We start from the raw sequence: 23365 nt of genomic DNA on the forward strand, positions 1-23365 counted from the left end.
TCACTTCATGGGAAATAGATGGGGAAACAGTGGAGACAGTGTCAAACTTTATTTTTTTGGGCTCCAAAATCACTGCGGATGCTGATTGCAGTCATGAAATTAAAAGACGCTTATTCCTTGGAAGGAAAGTTATGACCAACCTAGATAGCATATTAAAAAGCAGAGACATTACTTTGCCAACCAAGGTCCGTCTAGTCAAGGCTATGGTTTTTCCCGTGGTCATGTATGGATGTGAGAGTTGGACTGTGAAGAAAGCTGATCGCCAAAGAATTGATGCTTTTGAACTGTGGTGCTGGAGAAGACTCTTGAGAGTCCCTTGGACTGCAAGGAGATCCAACCAGTCCATTCTAGAGGAGATCAATCCTGGGTGTTCATTGGAAGGACTGATGCTAAAGCTGAAAGTCCAATACTTTGGCCACCTCATGCGACGAGTTGACTCACTGGAAAAGAGTCTGATGCTGGGAGGGATTGGGGGTGGGAGGAGACGGGGACAGCAGAGAATGAGATGGCTGGATGGCATCACCAACTCGATGGACTTGAGTTTGAGTGAACTCCAGGAGTTGGTGATGGACAGGGAGGCCTGGCGTGCTGTGATTCATGGGGTCGCAGAGTCAGACACGACTGAGCGACTGAACTGAACTGAAGGATCTTCCTTTTACTTCATAAAATGATGCAGGAAAATTGCGTTCAATGAATTATGTATTAAAATAAACCAACTGGAAGGGAAACTTCCAAACTCATTCTATGAGGCCACCATCACCCTAATCCCAAAACCTGGTAAAGACCCCACAAAAAAAGAAAACTATAGGCCAATATCACTGATGAACATAGATGCAAAAATCCTTAACAAAATTCTAGCAATCAGAATCCAACAACACATTAAGAAGATCATACATCATGACCAAGTGGGCTTTATCCCAGGAATGCAAGGATTCTTCAATATACGCAAATCAATCAACGTAATACACCACATTAACAAATTGAAAAATAAAAATCATATGATTATCTCAATAGATGCAGAGAAAGCCTTCGACAAAATTCAACATCCATTTTTGATAAAAACTCTCCAGAAAGTGGGAATTGAAGGGACATACCTCAACATAATAAAAGCTATATATGACAAACCCACAGCAAACATTATCCTCAATGGTGAAAAACTGAAAGCATTTCCCCTAAAGTCAGGAACAAGACAAGGGTGCCCACTCTCACCACTACTATTCAACATAGTTCTGGAAGTTTTGGCCACAGCAATCAGAGCAGAAAAAGACATAAAAGGAATACAAATTGGAAAAGAAGAAGTAAAGCTTTCACTGTTCGCTGATGACATGATCCTCTACACAGAAAACCCTAAAGACTCTACCAGAAAACTACTAGAGCTAATCAATGATTACAGCAAAGTTGCAGGATATAAAATCAACACACAGAAATCCCTTGCATTCCTATACACTAATAATGAGAAAATAGAAAGAGAAATTAAGGAAACTATTCCATTCACTGTTGCAATGAAAACAATTAAATACTTAGGAATATATCTACCTAAGGAAACAAAAGACTTGTACATAGAAAACTATAAAACACTAGTGAAAGTAATCAAAGAGGACATGAATAGATGGAGAAATATACCGTGTTCGTGGATTGGAAGAATAAATATTGTAAAAATGAGTATACTACCCAAAGTAATTTATACATTCAATGCAATCCCTATCAAGCTACCAACAATATTTTTCACAGAACTAGAACAAATAATCTCACAATTTGTATGGAAATACAAAAAACCTCGAATAGCCAAAGCAATCTTGAGGAAGAAGAATGGAACTGGGGGAATTAACCTGCCGGACTTCAGGCTCTATTACAAAGCCACAGTCATCAAGACAGTATGGTACTGGCATAAAGACAGAAATATAGATCAATGGAACAAAATAGAAAGCCCAGAGATAAACCCACGCTCCTATGGACACCTTATCTTCAACAAAGGAGGCAAGAATATAAAATGGAGAAAAGACAGTCTCTTTAACAAGTGGTGCTGGGAAAACTGGTCAGCCACTTGTAAAAGAATGAAACTAGAACACTTCCTAACACCATACACCAAAATAAACTCAAAATGGATTAAAGATCTAAATGTAAGACCAGAAACTATAAAACTCCTAGAGGAGAACGTAGGCAAAACACTCTCCGACATAAACCACAGCAGGATCCTCCAAAACCCACCTCCCAGAATATTGGAAATAAAAGCAAAAATAAACAAATGGGACCTAATTAAAATCAAAAGCTTCTGCACAGCAAAGGAAACTCTAAGCAAGGTGAGAAGACAACCTTCAGAATGGGAGACAATAATAGCAAATGAAGCAACTGATAAAGGATTAATCTCCAAATTATACAAGCAGCTCCTGCAGCTTAATTCCAGAAAACTAAGTGACCCAATCAAAAAATGGGCCAAAGAACTAAACAGATATTTCTCCAAAGAAGACATAAAGATGGCTAATAAACACATGAAAAAATGCTCAACATCCCTCATCATCAGAGAAATGCAAATCAAAACCACAATGAGATACCATTTCACACCAGTCAGAATGGCTGCTATCCAAAAGTCTACATGCAATAAGTGCTGGAGAGGGTGTGGAGAGAAGGGAACCCTCTTACACTGTTGGTGGGAATGCAAACTAGTACAGCCACTATGGAGAACAGTGTGGAGATTCCTCAGAAAACTGGAAATAGAACTGCCATATGATCCAGCGATCGCACTCCTGGGCATACACACCGAGGAAACCAGAATTGAAAGAGACACGTGTACTCCAATGTTCATTGCAGCACTGTTTATAATAGCCAGGACATGGAAGCAACCTAGATGTCCATCTGCAGATGAATGGATAAGAAAGCTTTGGTACATATACACAATGGAGTATTTCTCAGCCATCAAAAAGAATGCATTTGAATCAGTTTTAATGAGGTGGATGAAATTGGAGCCAATTATACAGAGTGAAGTAAGCCAGAAAGAAGAACATCAATACCGTATATTAACGCATATATATGGAATTTAGAAAAATGGTAACCTGAACCCTGTATAAGAGACTGCAAAAGAGACATAGGCATTTAGAACAGTCTTTGGGACTCTGTGGGAGAGGGTGAAGGTGGAATGATTGGAGAGAATGGAATTGTAGCATGTATATTATCATAAGTGACCAGTCCAGGTTCGACGCATAAATTTTCCTCTGTTCAAAAAAAAATAAAATAAAATAAAATAAACCAACTTTCTTGTCATCTAGTACTTAATGTATTTCTGGGAAATCCACTCCCTCAATCTTCTTAGCAAGGATCATAGAGAAAAAAACAACAACAGTGCATCATCTTGCTGACTGGTTCTTCTGGCAGTTGTGGGCCCCAGATGAGCCAGACTCTTTATGGGAGAGGGCAGGGACCGAGGACACTTCTGCTGTTGAGGAGGCACAGATTCCGTAGGGCAATATGTTCCCAACCTCTGGGATCTAGTGCCTGATGGTCTGAGGTGGAGCTGATAATAATAACAGAAATAAAGTGTACTATAAGCGTAATGTACTTGAATCAGCCCCAAACCAGCCCCCACCCCAGTCCTTATAAAAATTGTCTCCACGAAACCCTTCCCTGGTGCTAGAAATTTTGGCGTCTGCTGCTCTAGAGGGCTGTAGACTGTTGCATTGAGCTTTGCTGCTGGTCAGACAAGACTTCAAAAATTTGTTTTTTCTCATTTTTATGGTCTTTCCCATCCTCATCCTTCATTTCTCAAGACATTTAGAAGAGTTTTATATTTTAAAAATCCAGTGATCTATACACTGATGTACACAGATTAGTTTGGAGGTAAAAGGCAAGAGGGAAAAACCATAAATAGCAAAATTTGAAGTTGTGTAGTAGTTACCCCAAACCTCTATATTAATAACAAATATTGGGAAATATCTCTTCCAATGTATTATTAGGTATCTCTCACATGGATCAGACAGAACATGAGCTTTTAACTTTTTGAATATCAATTCAATATGGTAAGATAAATTGAAAAAATGCAATTTTAAGGTCAAATGTATAATCCTGCAGGTAATGCTTTGTTCTGTTTCCAAATTATGTTTCCCCCTTTTCTTTTCTAATAGTGAAAAATAAGGTAGCTATTTTTGGAGAAGAAGGAGAAGGAGGGAACAGAAGAAAAGAAAAGGGAAGGAGAAAAGAGTCGGGGAGGGGAGCAGAGGAAGAGGAAAGAAAAAGTATTCAGGGATTAAAGAGTTAGATTAAAAGTTTTTTATTTATTGCAAAACAGAAAGCAGTCCAGTCCTTTCCCAGGGAAAAATAGCAAAGAAAAAAAATTCATTAAGCCTCCTTGCTTTTCAAAAGCAAAATGAATGGAGGTTGATGTTTGATGACATTTTGAGATCAGATATATTTGCCAGTGGCTTTGGGGAGACAGGCTGAGGTGGGGGGGGCGCAGATGAGCGGTTGGCTGTCCCCATGGCAACAGTGTGTTGGCACTGATGGGAAGGTACAGGGATGTTCGAGGTTGTTAAACGCATTTTTCAAAGACAAACAATGAAGGAGATTAAAAACAATTCGAATGGGAGGTGAATGATGTTATAATTAAAGATTATGGAACTCTAGGTGTTACCTTTGGCTGAAACAGAATAAAAATAAGCTTGTATAATAAATCAAAAATAGAGCAAGGAGCTGAACAATAATGACCGTCCTGAGAGGTGGAAGAGATGTTCATGGAGCTCGTGAGCTTCTCGGAGTTCCTGATAGGAGGAAGCGATGATTGACACGGTCCCCGGCTGGGACTAGGGATTGACTCCTGGCTCTGGCTCTGTAGCTTTATTGGCTTTCAGGCAAAGTGACTTAAATTTTCTAAGCAGTCATTTCCTCTTTCATGAGATGAAATGATGTGATTAAACTACGTGGAGAAAAGTCCAAAGAGTTGGAAGTTTGACTCATCTATTTTGATAGGAAATGTGATCTTAGACTAGTCTTTATAATAAAAGAAATAGAATGAGCTTCAGTCATTTGTCAGCATCACTTCATGAACTCATCAGTAATTTCAGGGTTATTTTCTTAAGATTTCTCATGAGAGTGTGTGAAAAGTGAAAGTGTTAGCTGCTCTTTGTGCAAGGCTCCTCTGTCCATGGAATTCTCCAGGCAAGATTACAGGAGTGGGTTACCATTTCCCCCTTCAATGGATCCTCCCAATCCAGGTATCAAACACAAATCTCCCACACTGGAGGTAGATTCTTTACCATTTGAGCCACCAGGAAAGCCCATTTAAGAGATTATGTGAGTATGTTTAGCTACATTAAGAGTGATCCCAATTTACGCTCATATTTAGCCAATAATCTATATTCAAAGTAGTGCAGAGCTCTCTATTTATAGTATAATATGTATTCTGCTAAGTCACTTCAGTTGTGTCCGACTCTGTGCGACCCCATAGACGCCAGCCCGCCAGGCTCCCCCGTCCCTGGGATTCTCCAGGCAAGAACACTGGAGTGGGTTGCCATTTCCTTCTCCAATATGTATTCTATTTGGTATCAACTCTCACATTGATATTCTCTGTAATGAAACCATAGGTTTTCATAATTTTAAATTTCACAAAGAAAAACAAAGATGAAACACTGAAGTTTCTGTTTATTTTTTGGTTTGTTTTCCTTTTTTTTTTTTAATGTGATACTGCTGGTAGAATGGTACCATGTGTAAGGTCTCGCGCAAGGGCGCCTTAAACTGCAAGAAAATGACCCAGACACCGAAAGAAAGTAACAGGCTTTAATAGCAGTGCGCTCCGGGCAGAACCCACTGACCGCAAGGATGGCCACGAGGAGTTCTGCACCGAACAAAGGCAGGGTGCGGTTTATATGCTTTTGGGGCAGGAAATAACATCATACAGTCTGGACAGGCCTAAATAAGGGAAAGCACAGGAACGTGAGATTCTGAATGGTCAACTGTCCGACAGCCGCTTGTGTGTGTGGCCAGGATTGGTCTCGCCAGTGTTAGGCTGGACAATGAGTTCATGAGTGACATACTGGTTGACCATTGGCTCTCGTCGATTAGGTGCCGAGGAATGCAGCAAGAGGCAGATAGAGCCAATAGAAGATTTAAGGGAAAGAAACATAACCATTTAAGGAACAAGCAGACACAAAGAGCATCCGGGCTAGTGAGGGACCTCGGGGCGGAGTCAATGGAAACCATCAGAGCCCGACCTTACACCCTGCCCATTTAGAAATCTTTCCTTGTCCTTCCTGCATCCCTCCCTCCTTTGTTTCCTTTCTTTATTGTGTTATTCTACTAAGAAAAAAATTTAAACACGGGTCGTTTCAGATGGAAAGATATTTTATTGATGTATGTGGGGCTTTGATGTGCATTGCTAAATTAGCAATAGAAGTTGTTTGGTTTTCATGTTTGCTTCTAAACCTAAAGCGGGAAAGATGGGTTGGTCCTGTTTGGAATTTTAACCTCAGATTCCTAGAGACCTTGCATATATTTCCAAGGCTCTGTGAGGACTCCCTGACCACACTGCTGAGAACCGAGAAGCAAGCCAGGGAGCCATAGAATCAGAAGATGGATGCGGCCTCTGCACTCAGTCGTCTTCCTGCTGAAAAATACTTGAAAACAGCCCTGGCTTTTGTTTTTATGTATCAATCTCTGACATCGTTAAAACTATTAAAAGAAAAAAAACAAGGGGGTAGTGTTGAGCAAATATTCCCCAAGACACGTGCAAAAGCATGAAAATAAGTCGACTTGAAGCAAATCACCGATCTTTAGTCACTTGGATGTTTCTTCAAATAGAAACATTCTGTTGCTCTTGGAATAGCTGTAAGAGCTCCATCTTAGGCAGTATCATCAAGTGTAGAAGTTTGGATTAAATTTATTCTTCTTCTGCCACCCCACCATCCCATGGACACACACAAACTGTCCTAAAGGAGAAATGTCATGTTTTGGAAAGAGATACTATTTACAAGTATGTAAATATACTGAATTTTAGGAGACATCTGTTTTGAATTTCTCAGTATACTGTGTATATTTTTATTCCACTATTTCTCCCAAAGTATTCCAGATTCGTGATAATGGATGTACAGCTAATTTTAAAATTTTACTGTCCACTTCAATAATGTATATTTAGTAACCACAGAGCTTTGCAAAAATTGTACTTTCAATATAAGATTGGTTTTAGCTAAAGTAAAAAGTTATATTTAACGGCAGCAGGAAAATGGAGCCCTTTGCCATTCTTTCTGCCATATGCCACAAGCTATTTCCCATAACAGAAAGGAAACTTACTCTTTCATATCTTTTGCCTCCAAGGGACATTTTTAGCTTTTTTATACCAACTTTTTATCCCAAGGAAATGATAATATTTCTCTGCAGTGCCCTCGAATGTTTTCAGTATGGTATTGGGAAACTGTGGTAACTTAAAAGTTCTCATTGAAAGGTCTTTCATGGAGTTAATTTCGTTAATTAAAATTATAGTCATATAGTTTGGGTACATAGAATTCAACTTTTACAGTTTCTTTGAAGTCAGTATAAGTTAGCAACAGTTTGCATCTTTGAGGTGATCTTAATGTAACTGGACAGAGTATCAAATTGAAAATGTGAAAGAAGCTATTTTTAAGTGATCATTTAGGTCAAAAACACCATTTAGTAAACCATTTCTGCTACCCTAAAATAGCAAGAAGAATTGAGAAAACTGTTTTGACAAGTTATTACCAAAATTATTTTTCTTTTTTTAACCATACAATAAAAGCTGAAAGTAGACTGAAGCATATCCAAATAATAGACTTTTCTCTGTAAATATCCTTATGTAAAGTATGCCTTTCCTGTGATATAAAGGATGAGGTATGGGGAGAAACTAATTGGATTGCTCAAATTAATCAACATGTTTGAAACTCTTTGAGGAATGCTTTAGCCTTTTAGGCAGCTATGTAATACAATTTATTATCTTCTGTTCAGAATTTCTTCTTGTGAGCAATAAGCAGAAATCCAAAGAAAAATTTAAAAATGCAACTTTAGATGTAATAAGATGACCACAGTGTAACCAAGCGTCTCAGCGAGAAAGCTTTGCTGAAAAGCACAGTAAAAGTCATAACGTGGCAGTGGTGTGATTATCGACTTTTTGGACATGGCTAGGAACTGAGTCTAAAAAAGCAAAAGAAACATTGGGGGGAGAAAAGACTCAAGTAAACTTTCTTACGGTATTTTTAAAGCTCTTTCTAACATTGTCTTTTGGGGAAAATGTCTTCTAGCTAACATGATGTTAATAAAGAAGAAGCATCTAAGAAGTCTAGAACATTTTCCCTTGAGAGCCTGGTAATCGATAGCATCTTGACCATTAGTAAGTAAGCCTTTGGGTTTCTTTTGTGGAACAAATTTTCCATTTGCTGAGACTTTTTATAAATGTCAATTTTGTTAATGTGACTGATTTTGGGATCAGTTCAGTTCAGTTCAGTCGCTCAGTTGTGTCTGACTCTTTGCGACCCCATGAATCACAGCACGCCAGGCCTCCCTGTCCATCACCAACTCCCGGAGTTCACTTAAACTCATGTCCATTGAGTCGGTGATATTATCCAGCCATCTCATCCTCCGTCGTCCCCGTCTGCTCCCACCCCCAATCCCTCCTAGCATCAGACTCTTTTCCAGTGAGTCAACTCGTCGCATGAGGTGGCCAAAGTATTGGAGTTTCAGCTTCAGCATCAGTCCTTCCAATGAACACCCAGGATTGATCTCCTTTAGAATGGACTGGTTGGACCTCCTTGCAGTCCAGGGGACTCTCAAGAGTCTTCTCCAGCACCACAGTTCAAAAGCATCAATTCTTCGGCGATCAGCTTTCTTCACAGTCCAACTCTCACATCCATACATGACCATGGAAAAACCATAGCAGATTTTGGTATAAACGAATCCTAATATGTAACCCAAATTCCACTGGGCCTTCAGAGTTAATCGTCCTAGAGGATGAAACTATAACCCAGGGAATCTCCTCTTGATCACTTTTGGGATTTGTCTAAATCCAACCTCACTTTCTTTTTAACCCTACTTTTTAAAGATACTGAAAGACAACAACTTTCCTCTAGTAATTCAGTTTTCAAAAGAGTTGAAACATCCTTAATGTTACAAAGTTTGGTGCCTCTAACAGTTGATTGATTCACAAGGACTGGAATGAAAAGATCAACGCAAATTTTCACCTTACTTAATGAAATACCTCTAAAGGTCATCGTGGTGGACAGAATCAAATTATCTTATTTTTATTTTTACCAGATCTTTCCTCACTGGGAAAACAATATGTGGTTACAATATTTAGATTCCAGAGCAGATGGGGGCAGAAAACTCACTACCAAAGGTATATTTTGACAAGAACAGAAGTAGAAAAAACCATTTCCAAGGGGCACTTTTGTCTAACTAGGGGACGTCGCCTCCTTTTCTGCTCCCCCCATACAGTTTTTCACTAAATTAAGCTTGGAGCAGCTAAAGAATGGGTCCGTGTTATTATTCTTTCCATAATACCCTTGTCTGGAAAATAAAGACAACAGTAATGCTTTCAAAACTAAGAATATTATTGGAAGAAGTGTTAAGTCACTCAAAAAAGTTCATTTAATGGCTAGAAACATATTCATGACTATGTTGTTGCTTAGTCGCTTAAATGTTATGCTTTTGGCGCATGGTCAGGATAAAGTATATGATCCGTTGCATGTAAGAGTAAAAATCCCTAATTTAATGAAACACTTTAATAAAGAGCAAACAAGAATTACTTTTCTAAAAGTTGGCCCTTGGCGTTGCTGGGTATCAGCGATTCTGATGGCCAAAATCTGTGATGAGTCAAAACCTGTTCGAAGGTTTCTGTGTTAGAATTTGGGAGAATGGTTAGCTTCTGTGACTCCAACTTTAGATTCTAGAACATCCCGACGCATGGGGCCCCCATGGGGAAGTTAGCTGCTCCCTTCACCCTGTTTTACATCAAGCCAGGTAAATGCGGGGTGGAGGGGGTATAGACTGTGTCTGGTGGACAGCTGGGTATAGACCTGTGCCTGAGAATTAAGGAAGACACACACACATATTGTGTGCTTACTGTATTCAAGGAATTATGTCAGATCCCCAAGGTCCGTGGATCCTTGCGAAACAGTCCCGGACCTCAAGAGTCTCACTGCCTAGTTGGCAGAACAGCCAAAGGAAGAGAGGCATATGCAATGTACCTTCACACAACGGTTGGTGTATCTATTTTTTATTTTTGAAGGTCATGTCACACAGAAAAATGTTCAATATAGAGACGAGAATTCCACATTTCTTGGTGTACTTAACGACACTTCCTTCTCTCGTTTGAAAGTTCGGTGGGAAATATCAAACGGCCTTTAAGTCTCAGAATATATATACATACAGAATCATTTATCTTGTCTTCTTGTACAATTTTGATTTTAAAACTCCTTAGCTAATAATTTGGTAACAAACAGGTACTAAAACAGAAATTTATACATTGTATGCATACAGTGATGAAAAGGGGTTAGAGTAGGGAGTGGAATCCAACCACTGATAATTCATCCCCAATTATTCTGTGTTTCTGAATCTGTCAATGGAGCATAACATTTAATGCTTTTAGAGAATAACTATCTTTCTGGTCCTATGGCTATGCTGCTGTTGTTCACTACTATCTAACTCTTTGTGACCCCATGAACTGCAGCACAGACTTCCCTGTCCTTCACCATCTCCTGGAGCTTGCTAAAACTTATGTCCTTTGAGTTGGTGCTGCCATCCAACCATCTCATCCTCTGTCACCCCCTTCTCCTCTTGCCCTCAATCTTTCCCAGCATCAGGTTTGTTTTGTTTTTTTTCCCCAATGAATCAACTCTTCGCATCAGGTTGGTATCAGCTATTCTGGTGGCCAAGATCTGTGATGAGTCAAAACCTGTTCAAAGGTTTTTGTGTTAGAATTTGGGAGGATGGTTAGCTTCTGTGACTCTAACTTTAGATTCTAGAAAATCCCGGCACATGGGATGGATATGTTTTGGAATATTTCCAAAATATTGGAGCTTCAGTATCAGTCCTTCCAATGAATATTCACGGTTGATTTTCTTTAGGATTGATCTCCTTGCAGGCCAAGGGACTCTCAAGAGTCTTATCCAGCACAATAGTTCCAAAGCATCAATTCTTCAGCACTCAGCCTTCTTGCCTGGTAGAATCCGCCTACAATTCATGAGACCCCGGTTCGATTCTGGGTCGGGAAGATCTGCTGGAGAAGGGATAGGCTACCCACTCCAGTATTCTTGGGCTTCCCTGGCATCTTGGACAGTAAAGAATCCACCTGCAATGCAGGAGCCCTGGGTCCCATCCTTGGGTTGGGAAGATCTCCTGAAGAAGGGAAGGGTTTCCCACTCCAGTATTCTGGCCTGGAGAATTCCATGGACCACATAATCCATGGGGTTGCAAAGAGTCGGACACGACTAAACGACTTTCACTTTCTTCTTTTTTTCAGCTATCTTTATGGTCCAAATCTCACATCCCTGCATGACCACTGGAAAGACCAAAGCTTTGATTATCCTGTGGCTATATGAAGAGCTTATTTGTACAATGTCATCTTTTCCTTAAAGCTTTTAAGTACTTGTGGGATGTCTATACTCTTATGCCTGAAATCCATTGATCGCTAAGCTTCCCCCATCCCCAAATCTGCATTTGTAGCTCCTTTTCCAGAAGAAACACGTAACAGCATTTGCATTTGTGTACTCTCACCATGAAAAAGCATCAGCTTCACGGCTGGAATGTTGCAGCTGCTCACCAGCCTCCAGGCAACACTAAACACTAGTTTTAAGACAGGAAACCAGGAAGAGTGTTGTATTTAATTGGAGTTTCAGAGAGGATATAAAAAAAAGCACCAACATTGACTTTGATCTGAGATTATCGGGTTAATAGCCTCACTGATTAAAAACTGTTAACTCTAGACTCACTCTATCATGAATAGTAAATAACCAGTTGTTGAAACTAGTTCTACAAATGTGTCATTTTGTCAGTTTCCTTCTGCATTAATCTCTAATAACCATTTATGGGTAATACAGGAGAGAGGCTGCTTGTTTATTAAGTCCAAAAGGAATAACTCTGAAAAATATGATAAAGTTATAGCGTATTTTTGCCAGAAGCTAGGTGTTCTCTCCCTGGATTGATTAGTAGTGGTGAGGTGTCCTTACAGGGTTGTCAATAGTGATGTCATAAAGATCACTTAAATCATAATTTTCTCCTATTACCTACCACCATTAAAGATGGTTTAACTCCATCTCACATAGATTTTGAATTATCATATGGTCCTTTTGAATATTTAAGTCATTTGATTTCTTTTTGTAAGATATGTTAATATGAGAGGGAAGCAACGCAACAGTGAAGATTTTAAAATTTGGGTGAAAGGAAGCTTTATTCTTCCTTCTTTCTCTCTTTTGCCCCTGTCTCTCTCTCTGGAAACTTTTTAATATGTAATAATTGAAAATGTAATAATTCTGGTGTAAGTGTTTTGGAGGAGAAACAGTTATAGAGAGTATAATGACTAGTTTAAAATTGTTAAAATATCTGGATTATTGCTGCATATTTAATAAGGAACATTCTCAGGACGGTACAAACGTGAAGTGATATCTGAAGATGTTCAGACAGTCTTTTGTCTTTTCTTTCCTCAGTTATGATTTCAATGAATCAAGTTGCCACGTGGTCCTATTGTCCAAGGAACAAGCTGACCTATTAACATTTCTTTAAAAAGTACTGTGAATTGTTAACTAAATATTGGGGTTTTGCCTATTTGTTCTCTTAAAATGTAGAATGGAGGAAATATTAAGGCCTATACATTTATTCTTTTTGATGGAAATAAAAAAATAAAAATTTTAAAAAACCCATAGAATATCATGTCTAGAAGAGGTCATTCATCAGCATTCAAAATAATTCTTTAGACAGTTAATCCAGACATGTCATGCAGCATCTATTTGAGGAGCAACTGTGGCAAAGTATTTCATTTTCATAGCATTTACTGAGTGATGTGATAGTTCACTTTAATGGACTTGACTTTTGGTTAGAATCCTATCTTGGCCCACAAGTCACCTGTAGAGAAAACCTGCTGGTCATTATTAGGAAAGGTTCTTGCATGTCCAAGTCTCCTTTAGATTTTTCTTTCTTAAGGATAAATTAGTATAAAAGTGATTGTGGAGAACTGCCTGACAATCCAGAGGGTAGTACTTGCCACCTTCCCCCCAAAAAGTGATTTGATGTAGTAACCCAAAAGTTGTGTAATGCATATTGGAACTTCATATGAAAAACCTTTATAAACTGCCATATTTTCTGAATATAGTATTTTATATACTATTAAAGCCACAAAAAGTAATCTTTTAATAGAGAAACAGCTTGTACTTAAAAGTTATCAAGTTCTGCTGACCTCATCTATTTTAAAATTTCTCTGTGGAATGACCCCTAGAAAACTATTACACACTACTTTTACATCATAAATTCTGTTTTATAATTCCCGTGGATCACTTTTGTTTACTATTTTCATTTCCCTTTTACCTTCCTAACCATTCAAAATTTTTTGTTGTTTTGTTTTTTACTACAGAGTGAGTGCTTACTAAAAACTCATGGGAAATAAAATTGTGTTATATACATTGTTTCACACAGGTTGATGTAAAAAACACTTGGTATCCTGTTGAATGAAAGAACAGAACAGATGCTTGTATAATTTATGAAGCCAGAAATACATCCACAATGTCTTCCAAAAATAGTAAGGCATTCTAATAACACAGTTCATGAGGAATGAAGTCAAAAAGCTTGGGAGGGTCGAGGTTGTAGACTATATTTTTGAATGAAGCATGGATGGTTTGAAAAATTTTATCCATATTCTAAATATCTGGTTGTAGTCACTAAATTTATGATTTAACAATATAATTGTAAAGTAGTATTTGATTGTTTTAAATGAAAAAAAAAACTAGCAAGTGTTATTTTGGATTATGCATATCTGATCTCTTCCATTGACAAATTTTAAACATATATAAGCAAGAGGTCTACCTCTTTTCAAAAACTAGATGGTTTCCAAGGAAAATATTTATTTTCTGTAGAACAATATTGCTCTTAATTTTCTAATATTAATTTATGGGATTAACAATAAACCAGGATAAGACAAGTTGAGTTGCTATCATGGTAGTGTTCTCTAGGGGTTAATTTTTTAATTATTTTGAATAATGGTCAATGTGTTTCTCCTTTCCAAACTAAAGGATGCATCAACCATTCCTGCAAAGTCTCAGAACACAAGCATTATATTTCTTTGTTAAAAATAAATACTGCTGAACATGGCATTGGCACAGTTTTTCAAAGTCACGATGGCTATTCTATTGACATAATGTTTCATCATTATGTAAAGAAAACCAAACCTAGTTTCCACCATGACTTGAATATTCCATTCACGCCAAACTCAACACCATCCTTGCGTCTTTTCCGATCAAAAAGGTTTTATTCTCGTTTTAAAAATGTACTTGTTCATTGGTTCTTTAAATGATTAACTGTTCATAAAGGAATAGTTTTGATAGCTCAGTATAACTACAAAATAGCTAATGGTTTTTGGGAAAATGTGGTATTGTATATATCTTCTTTTCTTTCTTTGATTCAGGAAGAAGTCTAAAGTACAGAGCAAAGAAACACTGACATATTTTTCCCAGCAGACAAACTTTGAAACATCAAAGAAAAAAAAAAAAAAGATTTGATAACTGTTTAAATATACAATAATACTGAAACACAGGTCTAATTATATGTAAAACCCATGACATACTTACTTGATTAAAAATGATTTCTGAGCAGCTCAAGGACAAGAAACTATTTTGAAAGGTGATCAGGAAAAGCCATCTTGACTGTGTTAATTGACGATGAAGATAAAGATGCATTAGGTCAATGATGCAGGAGTGTTTGAGATGGAGGATAACTTTTAAGTCAACCCCCAGCCTTTTGAGAGCCACCTGTCTTGGAAGAGCCAGTCAGTACCACCTACCAGGTAAGAAAGCGACACAGCAGAGAGCTGACCTTACTGGGAATGCTATTGTGCTGGTCTTTAAAGAATGATATATTTGGAGGCTACTTGAAAAAAAAAAAATCTAGCATGTCTTTTTTTGCAGTCTTGGAAGTGGGAAAGCAGCAGTTTGTGAAGCATTAAAATCTTAGGAGACATGTTTAAATCTCTATCCCTTAAATAATGAACGTCACACCTGCCCTTGCAAAGTATCTGTTATAAAGGATTGTTTCGCGATAAAGTGAACTAGTGAATGTGACAGAGATTTTGTGTAACCATGATGGTGAGTGGCAGATCCCAGAACGAAGTCCTGACCCTTTTACTTTCTGGTTATCCTGTTGTGTTTCCCAGTGAGGTGCATCTTTTGGATTGCTAAAGTTCACATGCAGAGAAAAACCTTCAGACATGTACACATAGTTTGCATAAAAAACATTTTAATCCAACCTGTGATAATAAATGGTTAATATAAGGAAAGTAAGATAAGCACAAAAAATCAGTAAGTCCAGGTTTTTATGAAAAGTGATGGTCGTTCGGGGTTATACTGGTTCTTTCTTCCTTAACCTTCTCTACTGGATTAAAACTCTGTAAGTATTTGAGGCAGTATATGTCTTTTAAACAGGCGACCCCTAAATGTATCTATGAATACTACCAAAAACAAACATCACAAATCTTTCCAGAGAATACAGATTTCTTTTAAAATGATAAAGACTCCATAAATGTCCATTGGACTGATTTGCCTGTGGAAAAATATTTTTCAGTGACTTACAGTATGTTTTGGAACATATATACCAGCAGTCCGCAACCTTTTTGGCACCAGGGACCAGTTTCATGGAATACAATTTTTCCATGGACCAGGAGTTGGGGGAAATGGTTTTGGGATGATTAAAGTGCATTATATTTACTGTGCACTTTATTTCTATTATCACATCGGCTCCACTTCATACCGTTAGGCATTCAATCTGATGTTGGGGACCCCTGACACATACAATATGGGTTTCATATGTAAAAATTCGATTCATATACACATTAAGCATCAATCTTTTTTTTTTTCTCATTACTGGTAACTTTGCCAAATAATACGAAGGTTGTGCTAGAAATGAATCTCTTCTCCAAAAAAAATTTGTAAGGACATTTTACAAAGTGAGTAGTATGGGATCATTTCCATAGTTTATTGGGGGAGAAAAACCAGGAACGTTTCAGGCCCTTTGCCATCAGCAGGAGAAAGGGTTATCGGTAATTACGAGGCTGTTGGAAAACAAAATTATAGGCCCCTCAGGGGTGTCAGCGTTTCAATAGTAAAAGCTTGTCTAATCGGAGCCAAGCTTTGGCATGACTTGCCCTGCTCTTTCTGCTTCCCCAGTGAAGAACCATGTCCAAGTATTCAGCTTGGCTCTCCCGGCATTGATTCAGGCGCTGATGCTTTGAAGCTTCCACTCTTTCTATTGAAGTAGCCAGAAGCCCCAATAATTACAATGGTAATTGCCCAGAATGAGCATCCGTAATAGGCGGTGTAATTGGTAAGGTGAGAGTGCCAGTGCTGAAACACCTCAGGAGATTTCATATCTGAAAGAGAGAAAGAAATCCTCTGAAAGAATGGAAATGGACTTAAGGAAGCTGTCGGGGGCCCCAAACACACGGTAAGGGGCATCCCAGGTATTGCAGGTTTCAGAGAGCATGAGGCGAGGGGAGGAGACAGCAGTGGCTGTTTTTCTAAGGCAACATTTCTCGCTCTATTTTGAAAAGATTCATTTCCAGGAACAGAAAATAAAGCTGATTAAACCATAAATATACATGAACAGGAGCTGCCCCTAAAGTGTCGATATGAAGTACCATGAAGGAGAAGACTTGTGTGGTAGGAGAGTCTGCTTCCATGTCGCTGGTCCAGCTCAGAGCCTGGTGCTCGATGTAGGTCAAGGCATCAGGCAGGGGGATGGACCATAGGATGACATTGGGATGCTCTATTTCACACACTTGCCCTCTGGAAGGACTGTCGGAGGCAGTCACTTAAATTAAGCACAGGCCATCAGACAAGATATATAATCTATTCCTAAAGCAGACAACTTGAGCATTCCAAATCCCCGTGGCCTTTTACCGGGGCTCAACACACTGCCTCCCCGTGTCCCTCTGTCAGTTCATGTTAGGGCTGGCTGTGTTTAAAAGTGATATTTCATGTATCCTGTGACCCTCTCGCTCAAAGCAAAGAAATGGCTTTGGTTTATTTATGACCTACTAACCTTAAGGAAAACTGAAATATGTAATGTTCTCACAAGCTTAGGGATGGAGAAATAAAAACTAAAATAAATCTGGCTTTGATACAAATTGTTCATATTCTCCCCATATGACCCTCCAAAATGATGGGAAAGTGGAGAGGAAGATAGTTGTCCATAAATGGCCTATGTCTTGTGGCTCTTTTTCATTCAAGGAAAACTATGCAAAAATTCAGATTGCTGCCATCTGCTTAGAATTCTGGAATTGTGACACTGTGTTCCCCCAAAGTGACACTATATGCTCTCTTGCAGAAAATGTAAAACCTTGGTACTGTCAAATCTCAGCACTTTTAAAGATAAATATTTTACAGCCAAGATTAAGTCTTGAAAATAAAGACGTGGAAAACATAGGATTAGAAGATACTAGTAATTGAAAGCCATGCTTGAAGCAGTGAAAAACTAAGTTGAATCAGCAGGTACAGCAAAGTATGGAGCAAGAACATGGGAGAGTATAGACCTCAAAAGTTTATTTTCTTTTCTGGTACCAGGGTACCTGCAAGCAAGAACAAGATCCTGTTTTCTGGTGGTAGCAATGTATGCTGCTCTGAGTGGAGGGACCATCTTCAACAAAGTATAACTAATTGTGTATCCCATTTGGTCCAAGGAAGAAGAAAGAATTAATTACTGAATTTACTACTGCTATTTTATGTGTAAATGAAATTTAGTCGAATTTCTTTTTGTTATAAGTGAATCATTTTTATATTTAAGAATTTTAAGTTAATTATATTCTGCTAAGGACTTCTAGGAAAATATGCTGGAAAGTGAAGAAAAACAAGGTTATGTGTTGCAATTAATTCCAACTGCCCTAGAGCTTTGCTTATTAGTAGGCCAATGAATGTTTTATGTTCATGCAAAATACACAATTTAGAGCCTTTTTTTTTTTCAGAGCATCCCTATTATACAAATGTTAGCAGATGTACCCAGAGATGAATAGGCGTGATTGAAAATGGTTGTATATTGACCTGACACTAATATCAGCACGTGGAGGCAACGGAGCACGAGGGATAGCTTCCCTCTGCAACTGATCATGCGAAAAAGTGCGCACCCAGCCCCGTGATAGCAGGCTTCCCACCTCCAGTGCCGCCTGGGCACGCACACCCTCCTCAGGAGCTCCATTCTGTAGGGAGAATGTGCTCATTTCAAAAGAAAGAAACACAACGAAGTTCAGATTAGTCCCTGTTTTATATTCTAAGATTATGTGTCACCTCAGTACAAACTCCCAAACGATCACTAAACTCTGTGCCCTGAAAAAAAAAATTCTCTGGAAGGAATGAAACAATCAGTGGGTGTGAAATATTTTGACTGAGTTAGATACTGGATTGTATACAGGTTGAGAGAACCTGTTCCACTTATATTCCAAGAATGATGGTCTTAATTGAATAGACTGTGACCACCTTCAAAGTAGGAGGGCAAATTGTTGTGGTTTGGGTCACCCATGGATAATCATAACCATGTTGGGTGCCAGTTTGAATGTATGAAATAAGGACTTTCTGATTTTGATACATGCAAAATGACTTTTTTAAAAAAATTGATGACAGAAAATTATTGAAAGTGGGCCTAGAAATATATTCACTGGAGTTCACAGTAATTTAAAGTATAAGTCACAAAGCCGTCTTGGAGAAAGGGGATATGAAAATAGTAGAAACAAATAAACAAAAAAAGGGTTAGGATTTTCATGTCCAAAACCTTGGAAATGAACAGCTTTGTAGCACAACTAGATTGTACCTTTCACAGTATCAGTGAAATTTTTGTACCATAAGCTAATAAGAGAAATGTGCTGAGTCGGTTTCATTTATTTTTTGTTCAGTAGTTTTGAAGTGATACTAATTTTAAAATGCTCTTTTAGAAAAATGTAGATCTATTAAATATAAAAGGATAACATTGACTAACATTAATATGATTTTAGGTAATGTAAGAAAATTCTATTTAATTTATGTAATACAAATATATCATGTTTACCTACCATAAGCATAACCATATTTAAATTATGAGATATTGTTTTGATTTGATACCTCAAGCTACTTTGAATAACAAATTCTCCGTGTCATTAACAGTGAGATAAATTCATCCCTGGAACTAAGCCAAGAGAGGTCTTTTTTTTTAGCTCAATGAAACAGATCCTTCTCTCTCATACAATGTGATGTGGAGGTCTGCCAAACTCTCGGCTGGAGGAATCACGCTTCTTCTTTCTCCTTCTTCAGAAATGGCTTAAAATGCATAAAATGTATGACTATAGCTACTCTGTTGTTTTCTGTCTCCCACCCTCTCCAGATCCTCACATATACTGTAAAGTCAGCAGAATTCTGAGCTTTGAGGTTGCTTCAGTGAACATTCAACGCTGTCGGTGAGTTTGGAATTAAAAATCAAAACCATCGACCGTTGATTGTACCCTATGGCCAACCACCATCTCCACCCGTGGCTTCAGAAATTGCTGAAGACAGGAAACCAAAGCAGGACACACCAGGACCTTCTCTTCCTTGGGCAGAGGTTCTTTCTTAAAAGGTCACAATCAACATTCATTGCTGTCGGTGGGTTGAACTGTGTGGAGAAGCTCACTGAACAATGAATGCAACTGTGGCCCCGCATTGTGCGAGCGTGATCAAGAGTATTCCACCCTTGAAAGGTGTTACTGAAAATAGTAAGACAGTTCTTTACGTCAGCTTTCCAGTCGGCAGAGTCCATACGATCAGATCTCAATGGAAAAGGCACTAGTTAAACAATGCTTTTCGGCACGTCTGTATGTTATGCACAGAGCACTTTTTAAGAGAGTTAAGCTATTTTGCTCATGAAATCTATAACACAGCTGTCTAAGTTTGCCCATCTTCATTTAGGGGTGAGAAAGAAACCATGAAGAAGTTTATCAGCATTTTTTCTTTTGGTACCCATGCCCATAAAGCAAGAACACTTAAAAATATCTGTTCTCTGCATCTTTTGTTAGAGTTCCTGGTCAAATTGGAACGTATGTGCCAAATCTCTTCAGGCATGTCCAACTCTTTGCCACCCTATGGGCTGTAGCCCACCAAGCTGCTCTGTCCATGGGATTCTCCAGGCAAGAATACTGGCGTGGGCTGCCATTTCCTCCTCCAGGGGATCTTCCCCTCCCAGGGATCAAACCTGTGCTTGTATGTTTCCGGCATTGGCATGAGGGCTCTTTACCGCTAGCGTAATCATCAAGTAATTGTATCTTTCTGCTGCTCTGACTAAAATAATACTTCCTCTTGTCACGAAATTTGCTAAAGAGGGAAGAAAATATATATAAATAACTACAGAACTCTCAGGACACTTCTGAGAGTCATAGAGCAGATTGATTTCCATAATTAAATCCAACTTGAAGAGGAAATTTTACCCACATTTTCTGTTTTCCCTTCCAGGAACCTTATCTATCATTAGACTTATGAACACAGCTTATGAATTGCCTCCTGTTACATTATGGTTTGGGTTTCTTAACTAGTTTGGTGCAATGTGTTTATATAGTCCAAATGCCTTTGAATTTGATTACAGCAGTTTTAAGTTATCATTTTTGATGATGATAATCATTCTATTATTAGCCATAGGAATAACAACATAAATACTTCTGGAGCATCTACGTTTGGAGTATCTGGAAGGCTTCAGTGTTTACTTTTTGAAGTCTGTTAAATGTATTATTCTGTCCACTTCTCGCCTGTTTCAATTTCGTGTGCCTTTGACTCCCACTGCAGTAGCGCATTCTTGAGCCCCTGCTCTGCAGCTCACCGTGGCCATCACATATTTCAGTGCCTCCATACCTAAGCGGCGAGGGTCCGCTGTCTACTGATACCCGTCCCACTATTCTGGTTCCTCATTAGTTCATCCCCCAAACAACTGTCCGTTCCGCTGCAGTGTTGCTGGGGGAAGAAAGATATCACACAATCATATGATTTTGTGTTTGGATGTGTTCATGGGCTTCCAAATTTCTTGGTCCCCCAACCCTGACCTTGCATCCTCCCGGCCCCTCCCCAGGAATTATCCGAAGCCTTCTCCTTGTTCCTCGGCTGCTCCTCTCCTCTCTCTGGTTTGCAGCAGCTGAACTGACCTCTGATCTCAGCAGAGAAGCTTCAGTCTCTCTGGCTGTCCTTCCATTTCTTCAGTCATGGATTCTGAAGGCATGGCTTCCTCCCTGTGGTGCCCTCCCTGCCTCCTCCTTGTCAGGACAGGTCTTCCTCCACAGCATCCCTCTCCTTTGTCACCATATCGGTTCTTTTCATTTCAGCTCAGTTCAGTTCAGTCGCTCAGCCATGTCTGACTCCTTGCGACCCCATGGATTGCAGCACGCCAGGCCTCCCTGTCCATCACCAGCTCCCAAAGTTTACTCAGACTCATTGTTTTCATTTTACAGGATGACAGAGGGTGAGATGGACTCGATGGACATGAGTTTGGTGATGGACAGGGAAGCCTGGCGTGCTGTGATTCATGGGGTTGCAAAGAGTCGGGCACTGAGCCACTGAACTGAGCTGAACTGAACTGAGCATGCCCCTCTCTCTCACACGTGACTGTGTCCTGAGGAAGCTGTTCTGGATCAAATCCCCAGCGAGCTCCCCGGCACCAAACACAAACCACACTTCACTGTCGTCCTCCCACTTGAACACCCCTTGCTGTCTGTCACCACTGACATTTGTTCTGATTTAAACTCCAGTCTCCACTGACACAGTGAGCCTATCCTGATTGGGATTGCGTTCGCCTTTGGAACGGTGATGTCCTATTGTTCAGAGGCCCGTCTTCATCCGCCTTACCCAGCACAACTAGTTTGTTTGTGAGAGACAGCTTTGGTTTTCAGAATTACTTCTCTTCCCACGCTTGACACTCTCTGAAGGGATCAGAGATTAGATCACCTCTGCTTAGATGTTGCTGATACTCAATCTTTGTCTCCAGACGAGATATCCCAAATCTGCAGACCTGCCTTCTGCTCTTCCCATAAACCATTGTCCATACACAACTGCAATGAAAATATCTTCTTTCCCTCTCAAGAGAACAACTTTTATCTACTGGGCAACCAAAGCCGACATCCGGACATCATCCCACTGTTCTGACTTTTGCTGTCTATTCTTTCCGCACATATAACCACAAATTCCTAAAGATCCACTTATTGCTATCCTCCTAAGATCCCATTTTTCTATGTACTTCTCCTAAATCATTCAGAAACTTGTACTTCTTACTTGGACTGTTCCAATGGTCATCTAACTAACTTTCTGTCTACAATCAGCCAGTATACTTTATTTTCAAGTCAATATACTTTACCTATAATATTTTTTTAAAAACTTTTTAAAAATTTAATCTTGTTATGGAACACCTTCATGTACTCTGAATAAAATGCCCTAATATGTTTAATAGATAAATATTGTTCTAGTAGGAAATGTGAATATACCTAAGGAGGAAAAAATGAAATTTCACCTGAAACTTCACAGAATAGCTCAAGTTTTATTTCAGTATATTAAGGAACTGATTGCAATTTAAATTTCTTTCTAAAATAAGTGAAGTTGAAGATTTATTGATCTTGAAAGGGTGAAGAACTTTTAAAATATTAAACACAATAAAAGAAGAAAGATAAAAGAAAACAAAATAATGGGAAGATTTGACTACTTGAACTTAATCTTCAGCATGTCAAAAAATACAATAAAAGGCAGATTGACTAATGATGAAGAATATGAGAGATAAAACAAATTATTAATCTGCTTAATATATAAAATGTTAAAATATATATTCAGTTCAGTTCAGTTACTCAGTCGTGTCTGACTCTTTGTGACCCTGTGGACTGCAGCACTGCAGGTGCTGATTACAGCCATGAAATTAAAAGATGCTTACTCCTTGGAAGGAAAGTTATGACCAACCTAGATAGCATATTAAAAAGCAGAGACATTACTTTGCCAACCAAGGTCTGTCTAGTCAAGGCTATGGTTTTTCCTGTGGTCATGTATGGATGTGAGAGTTGGACTGTGAAGAAAGCTGATCGCCAAAGAATTGATGCTTTTGAACTGTGGTGCTGGAGAAGACTCTTGAGAGTCCCTTGGATTGCAAGGAGATCCAACAAGTCCATTCTAAAGGAGATCAATCCTGGGTGTTCATGGGAAGGACTGATGCTAAAGCTGAAACT

The 23365-nt window shown here is 38.9% G+C and overlaps 1 long non-coding RNA gene across 1 annotated transcript in view; it reads left to right on the forward strand.

Annotated features, from left to right (window-relative positions):
- LOC129551206 (uncharacterized) overlaps positions 1 to 13983 on the forward strand; it is an 86110-nt gene extending 72127 nt beyond the window's left edge. The window contains exons 3-4 of the long non-coding RNA XR_008685003.2: positions 8235 to 8323; positions 12633 to 13983. This is a non-coding gene — a long non-coding RNA (uncharacterized LOC129551206). The remainder of the gene's footprint in view (positions 1 to 8234; positions 8324 to 12632) is intronic.
- The last annotated feature ends 9382 nt before the right edge of the window (positions 13984 to 23365 follow it).

Source organism: Moschus berezovskii, chromosome 17, assembly GCF_049115385.1.
Source record: "Moschus berezovskii isolate FMDL1 chromosome 17, NW_MosBer_1.0, whole genome shotgun sequence".
Classification (NCBI taxonomy): domain Eukaryota; kingdom Metazoa; phylum Chordata; class Mammalia; order Artiodactyla; family Moschidae; genus Moschus; species Moschus berezovskii.